Raw genomic sequence first — 7,747 nt, 5'->3', positions numbered from 1 at the left:
AAGTTATTCCTGACATTTAATCGTAGTACAAATTCCCTGTCTTAGGTCAGTTAGGATCACCATTTTATTTTAAGAATGTGAAATGTCAGAATAATAGTAGAGAGAATGATTTATTTCAGCTTTTATTTATTTAATCACATTCCCAGTGGGTCAGAAGTTTAAATACACTCAATTAGTATTTGGTAGATTGCCTTTAAATTGTTTAACTTGGGTCAAATGTTTTGGGTAGCCTTCCACAAGCTTCCCACAATAAGTTGGGTGAATTTTGGCCCATTCCTCATGACAGAGCTGATGTAACTGAGTCAGGTTTGTAGGCCTCCTTGCTCGCACACAATTGTTTTGTTTTGCCCACAAATGTTCTATGGGATTGAGGTCAGGGCTTTGTGATGGCCACTCCAATACCTTGACTTTGTTGTCCTTAAGCCATTTTGCCACAACTTTGGAAGTATGCTTGGGGTCATTGTCCATTTGGAAGACTCATTTGTGACCAAGCTTTAACTTCCTGACTGATGTCTTGAGATGTTGCTTCAAAACATCCACATAATTTTCCTGCCTCATGATGCCATCTGTTTTGTGAAGTGCACCAGTCCCTCCTGCAGCAGAGCACCCCCACAACATGATGCTGCCACTCAAGTGCATCACGGTTGGGATGGTGTTCTTCGGCTTGCAAGCCTCCCCCTTTTTCCTCCAAACATAACGATGGTCATTATGGCCAAACAGTTCTATTTTTGTTTCATCAGACCATAGGACATTTCTACGAAAAGTACGATCTTTGTCCCCATGTGCAGTTGTGAACCGTAGTCTGGCTTTTTTATGACGGTTTTTGAGCAGTGGCTTCTTCCTTGCTGAGTGGCCTTTCAGGTTATGTCGATATAGGACTCGTTTTACTATGAATATAGATACTTTTGTACCTTTTGTACAATGCCACAGATGTCTCAAGTATTGAGGGAGCATGCACTTGGCATGCTGACTGCAGGAATGTCCACTAGGGGTGTTTCCAGAGAATTCAATGTTCCTTTCGCTACCAAAAGCCACCTTAAAGGTCATTTTATGGAATTTGGCATCACAGAGGCTGTTGTATGGCGTTGTGTGGGCGAGCGGTTTGTTGACATCCGCAATCAACACCTCATGTTTCAACATGATAATGCATGGCCCCATGTCGCAAGGATCTGTACACAATTCCTGGAAGCTGAAAATGTCTCAGTTATTCCATGGCCTGCATATACTCACCAGATATGTCATCCATTATGTCATCCATTGAGCATGTTTGTGATGCTCTGGATCGACGTGTACGTCAGAGTGTTCCAGTTCCCGCCAATATTTAGCAACTTTGCACAGTCATTGAAGAGGAGTGGGACAACATTCCACAGGCCACAATCAACAGCCTGATCAACTCTATGTGAATGAGATGTTGCGCTGCATGAGGCAAATGGTGGACACATCAGATACTGACTGTTTTTCTGATCCACGCCCCTACTTTGTTTTTGTACACTATATACACACAACCCCATAAAATTAGTGGATTCGGATTTCAACCACACCCGTTGCTAACAGGTGTTACCATCCAGCACACAGCCATCCAATCTCCATAGACAAACATTGGCAGTAGAATGGCCTTACTGAAGAGCTCAGTGACTTTCAACATGGCACCGTCACAGGATGCCACCTTTCCAACAAGTCACTTCGTCAAATTTCTGCCATGCTAGAGCTGCTCCGGTCAACTGTAAGTGCTGTTATTGTGATGTGGAAATGTCTAGGAGCAACAACGGCTCAGCTGCGAAGTGGTAAGCCAAACAAGCTCACAGAACAGGACCATCGAGTGCTGAAGAGCGTAGCGTGTAAAAGACCTCTGTCCTCGGTTGCAACACTCACTACCAAGTTTCAAACTGCCCCTGGAAGCAACGTCAGCGCAATAACTGTTCGTCAAGAGCTTCATGATATGGGTTTCCATGGCCGAGCAGCCGCACACAAGCCTAAGATCACCATGCGCAATGCCAAGCATCGGCTGGAGTGGTGTAAAGCTCGCCACCATTGGACTCTGGAACAGTGGAAACATTCTCTGGAGTGACGAATCACGCTTCACCATCTGGCAGTTCGACGGATGAATCTGGGTTTGGCAGATATCAGGACAACGCTACCTGCCCCAATGATAGTTCCAACTGTAAAGTTTGGTGAAGGAGGAATAATGGTCTGGGGCTGTTTTTTTTCATGGTTCGGTCTAGGCCCCTTAGTTCTTATAAAGGGAAATCTTAACGCTACAGGATACAATTACATTCTAGATGATTCTGTGCTTCCAACTTTGTGGCAACAGTTTGTAGAAGGCCCTTTCCTGTTTCAGCATGACAATACCCCCATGCATAAGCTGAGATCTATACAGGAATAAATGGAATAGTGTTTACTGGCTTTTTAAGGCAGTGTGCATATTGCAATGGTTAGATTAATTTAAAGAGGCTCACTTACACCACACTCAAACTACAGCATTTTGGATAATATTTGTATTTTCTCATAATTGTCATTTAGTACCAATCAATTTATTTTCATACACAGACACTTGATGTAAAATTCATGCTACCTTGCATATTCATGAATGTACCAAAATATATAAATTGTGCAAATAAATGTTAAAACTGCAATTTTTCAAATACAGAATGCCTCTAGTCTATTTGCCTATTCTGGCTACTGTGTGAGTATGCATTGATTGAATAAAGGTGTTTGCTGTCCAATGCGTGTGATTTAACACTATCTTCAATCCCTACTTTAAACAGTCGCACCATTTTGCAGGGTGTTCATCGTTCACTTGATGTATTCACTGTTCAAGAAATGACAGCAACGTGGGTGATGTTTCTCCCAACTGCCCCAAATGACATATCTGAGAGGTCTGTTTGGACTGTGAAGAACTACTCGTTTTTGAGATGTTTTGAGAATCTCTTAAGTGCAAAGGCAAGGCTACTGTATTTCAACACAATGTCACTCACACCAGTCTATAGATAATCATTGCTGACGCTATTGTGGCCCTCAACAAGCTCTCCCCTATAAACATTTCTCACGCTATATTGGCCCTCAACAAGCTCTCCCCTACCCTAGTACACCACTAGAGAGTGTCAGTGTGTCATCCATGATTACAGCCTGATGTCGGGAACGCTTCTATCTCTTCATCCGGAGACAGATTGGCATTGCTGCACAGGAAAGGGAAAGGGAAAGGAGGGATACCTAGTCAGTTGTACAACGAAATGCATTCAACTGAAATGTGCCTTCAGTGGTCTCATCAAGTTCTTCTGACTGTGTGGATGAACGATGAATGTGTCTCAGTGGTTTTCAAAAAGTAACTTTTCCTCCCTAATAACTGTTGGATGAAGGGACTGAAAATAAGTAACTCACGTACAGTCTGGTACTGTGTGTGTGTGTGTGTGTGTGTGTGTGTGTGTGTGTGTGTGTGTGCCTGTTTATGTGCATGCTTTTTGTCTCTGTGTGTGCGCATGTCTGCAAACTCCTATGTGTACAAATGTTCCTGCAATAATTCAGGAAACCGGCGGTGCGATCTGGATGTCGCGCGCAGTCGTCACCACATACTGACCTCCTGTCAGGCTGAGCATACCTCAGACAGGAAAAGACAGCTGGGGAAACAGAGGAGTCTCATCTGGCTCTGAAACACCTCCTATAGAGTCATTTCCATGTGTCAATGTCATTTACTTTCTTCACCCCTCTGGAAGAAATAGTGCCCTGGAGAAACAGTTTCACGTACATATAGTGCCCCAAAGAAACAGTGTCACCTACAAATAGTGCCCCAGAGAAACTGTCATGGACAAATAGTGCGCTGGAGTTATAGATGGTGTTAACAGATACACTACAGTTCAAAGGTTTGGGGTCACTTAGAAATGTCCTTGTTTTTGAAAGAAAAACACATTTTTTGTCCATTAAAATAACATCAAATTGATCAGAAATACAGTGTAGACATTGTTAATGTTGTAAATGACTATTGCAGCTGGAAACGGCTGATTTGTTTATGGAATATCTACATAGGCGTACCGAGGTCCCATTATCAGCAACCATTACTCCTGTGTTCCAATGGCACGTTGTGCTAGCTAATCCAAGTTTATCATTTTAAAAGGCTAATTGATCATTAGAAAACCCTTTTGCAATTATGTTAGCACAGCTGGAAACTGTTGTTCTGATTAAAGAAGCAATAAAACTGGCCTTCTTTAGACTAGTTGAGTATCTGGAGCATCAACATTTGTGGGTTTGATTACAGGCTCAAAATGGCCAGAAACAAATAACTTTCTTCTGAAACTCATCAGTCTATTCTTGTTCTGAGAAATGAAGGCAATTCCATGCGAGAAATTACCAAGAAACTGAAGATGTCATACGACGCTGTGTACTCTTTCCTTCACAGAACAGAGCAAACCGTCTCTAACCAGAATAGAAAGAGGAGTGGGAGGCCCTGGTGCACAACTGAGCAAGAGGACAAGTACATTAGAGTGTCTAGTTTGAGAAACAGACGCCTCACAAGTCCTCAACTGGCAGCTTCATGAAATAGTACCCGCAAAACACCAGTCTCACCGTCAACAGTGAAGAGGCGACTCCTGGATGCTGGCCTTCGAGGCAGAGTTGTAAAGAAAAGCCATATCTCAGACTGGCCAATAAAAATAAAAAATTAAAATGGGCAAAAGAACACAGATACTGGACAGAGCACCAACACTTTGGATGTTATGTTTATATTTTTGTTCAGTATAACAACAGAATTTCAGCACGCTTATAGGGACAGGGAATTCAACACGTACGGCTCTTAGACAAAGAAATTGATAATATGATGTGATTGTGGCAGCTGTTTTGTTAGACTTCCGTGCAGCTTTTGACATTATCAATCATAATCCGCTGCTGGAAAAACGTATGTTTTATGCAGTGGTGATTTTAGAATGACAATCTTGGTGGGGAAAACATATTTTTTTTAAAAGTGGGATGCATGTCAGCAAAGCCACTACACAACACAACGCTAAATATCACATTAGTTGCACTATAACGGAGACAAACGGTGCCCACAAACTGCTAGGGCCTACATAAAGCTGTGCCAACAGTAGAGCTTGCTTTTCAGCACCACGGAGTGAGTTACCACTGCTACACCTGGCTATCAGCGGAGCCTTGTCTGGCAGCGAAACAGTTCATTCAGCCTCATTTACTGCCTTTAAAAAAAACATATGGTCAAGTGCCAACAAAGAGGGACATATGCAAATTACAATTGGCCCAGAAGAGAGCAGCACGTCTGTCCCTTCGATGTACACGGCGAGCCAACAGTGATAATGTGCATGTCAATCTCTCCCTGCTCAGGGTGGAAGAAAGATTGACTGCATCACTGCTTGTCTTTGTGAGAGGTATAGACATGTTGAAATCACCGAGCTGTCTGTTTAAGCGACTAACGCACAGCTCAGACAACCAATCATGCCCAAGACATGCCACCAGAACAGACTACGGGAAACGCACCATACTACATAGTAGAGCCTTGACTACATCATGTAACTCAGTCGAGCAGTAAAATCAGATTAAAAAAACGGATAAAACAACAACTTATGGAACAGTGCGGACTATGAAGAGACACACAATGGAACTCACAGCATTCTCAAACACATGCTAACACACCTGCCACTGGCACTGAGTAAAGCCTGTCTGTCTATGTATGCTGATGACTGAACACTGTACACACAGACATTTTAATATTGTTATTTTGCTGTATTATTGATTTTGTATTGTCGATATGTTATGGTAGAATTTCGTGTAATAATGTGTTGTGTTATGAATCGTTTTATTGTATGTAATTGTGATTGGACCCCAGGAAGAGTAGCTGCTGCCTTGGCAACAGCTACTGAGGATCCGGAATAAATACAAATGCAAACGTGAATTAGTACCTAAGCTACTGTACATACATGGAATTGTTTGTGTGTGTGTGCATGCATGTCTTGCAAACCTTCAGTTTGTTAGAGGTCAGTCCCGATGGTCAGGAAAACCAAGAAATGCAGCCATAGGTCAGCAACCTACTAGAGGAGCCATCAGAGGTTAAAGAAGACCCGGTGTAAGAGATAAAAAGAGAGAACGAGAGGGGGAGAGAGAGAGGGAGAGAGCCAGGGGTTGTGGAAGGGGGTTAATTTCCAATCAGCAAGATCGCTGTACATGCTGAACAGAGTTGAGTCGGAACATTTCACACACTAGAATCTAAGCCGGGCCTAACCTGGAAAAGAGGTAACCGTCGTGATTGCCGTGAATCCTTGAATTTGTCAAAACGATCTCGCTGTACTCATCATAAATGTTCACTACCTCATATACTTTAGCCATACTAAAGACCCCTGCTGGAGAAAACAGCTGCTCAATGCTTTCTGAGTCACAAGTGTGGGCATCCACATTGACTACAGTGCAGGAAGTGATGTTGAAATGGGTCCCATTGTTTGTAGCAGCTTCCTCCGAATCGGAACGTTTGGACCCGGTTGAGGTAAACCTCCCAAATTCCACTTCTGAAACTACTTGTGACTCATACTTTTTGCTTGAGCCACGAAACACAGTTTGGCAGTTCTCTGTCTTCAAAAGCCTCATGGCATCCATCATCAGGAAGTGGAGGGATTTGAACCGGAAGTCACCGTTGTAGACATTGACATTCCCACCCTGAGTCTCCACTCAATCGTTGAAAGTCTTTCGGAAATCCTCTCCCCCATGTCCATTAGCCACAAATGCAGCCGTGTGTTCCTTGACACTTCCTGGGATTAACTTTGTACACTGCTTTGCCTCCCATCCAGCATGATATGCCATACTGGCATTCAGCTCTGCTTTCTTTAGCATCTGCTCTAGACATTGAATATACTGTTCACCCACTGCATTAGGAGCAATGTCCACTTGCTTTACCTCAGCAGTAACCTAAAGAATAGAGAGTAGTTAAAAATATTATTTCAACCCAGAGAAACTGGCAAACTATCCATGTGGGACCCAACTTTTCAATACAACAATCTAATTTAGCAATTTTGTGCCATCTGAGCTTTTATCAATATTTTCCATGACCTGTTGATTTTGGGAAAATATCACTTCTTAGCCTTGTATCAACTTTTTTTTCTTAATAATTGTAACTCTTAACACTCAGGGGAATTGGCCTATATGACGAGGGCCAAATTGAAATGTTTCTCACTGAAGAAATGCATAACCATTGGTAAAAACTGAAAGGGAACACTTTGGAGATTATGAGGAAATTATCAGAACAAAGGTGAGGACACAACAGTCAACCTGACACAATACAGAATACAAAATTTTACGCCCTGACCTTAGAGATCCTTATTATTCTCTATGTTTGTTTAGGTCAGGGTGTGACTCGGGTGGGAAAGTCTATGTTTTCTATTTCTTTGTTTTTGGCTGAGTGTGGTTCCCAATCAGAGGCAGCTGTCTATCGTTGTCTCTGATTGGGGATCATATATAAGTTGTCCTTTTCCTTTTGGGGTTTGTGGGATCTTGTTTTCTGTTTAGTGTCTGTGCCTGACAGAACTGTTCGCTTTCGTTTTTTGTCTTTGTTATTTTGTTTTCGTGTCATCAATAAAAAGACGATGTACGCCTACCACGCTGAGCCTTGGTCCACTCTTCTTTCTACCACCAACGACGGCCGTTACACAGTGCCACATATCACCGATAAGAATTACCCAATTCAATCCAAACTCTGCACATAGCTTGTCCCACTTGTGATGAAGTGACAACTAAAACTTACCCCGCAGCAAGGAGGACCCAT

The 7,747-nt window shown here is 42.6% G+C and overlaps 1 pseudogene; it reads right to left on the bottom strand.

Annotated features, from left to right (window-relative positions):
* Window positions 1-6,201: 6,201 nt before the first annotated feature.
* On the bottom strand, window positions 6,202-7,747 carry LOC129856113 (T-cell ecto-ADP-ribosyltransferase 1-like; annotated as a pseudogene).

This window comes from Salvelinus fontinalis, chromosome 5 (genome assembly GCF_029448725.1).
Source record: "Salvelinus fontinalis isolate EN_2023a chromosome 5, ASM2944872v1, whole genome shotgun sequence".
Classification (NCBI taxonomy): domain Eukaryota; kingdom Metazoa; phylum Chordata; class Actinopteri; order Salmoniformes; family Salmonidae; genus Salvelinus; species Salvelinus fontinalis.
The sequence above is the reverse complement of the archived record's forward strand: the minus strand, read 5'-3'. Positions and strand labels throughout refer to the sequence as shown.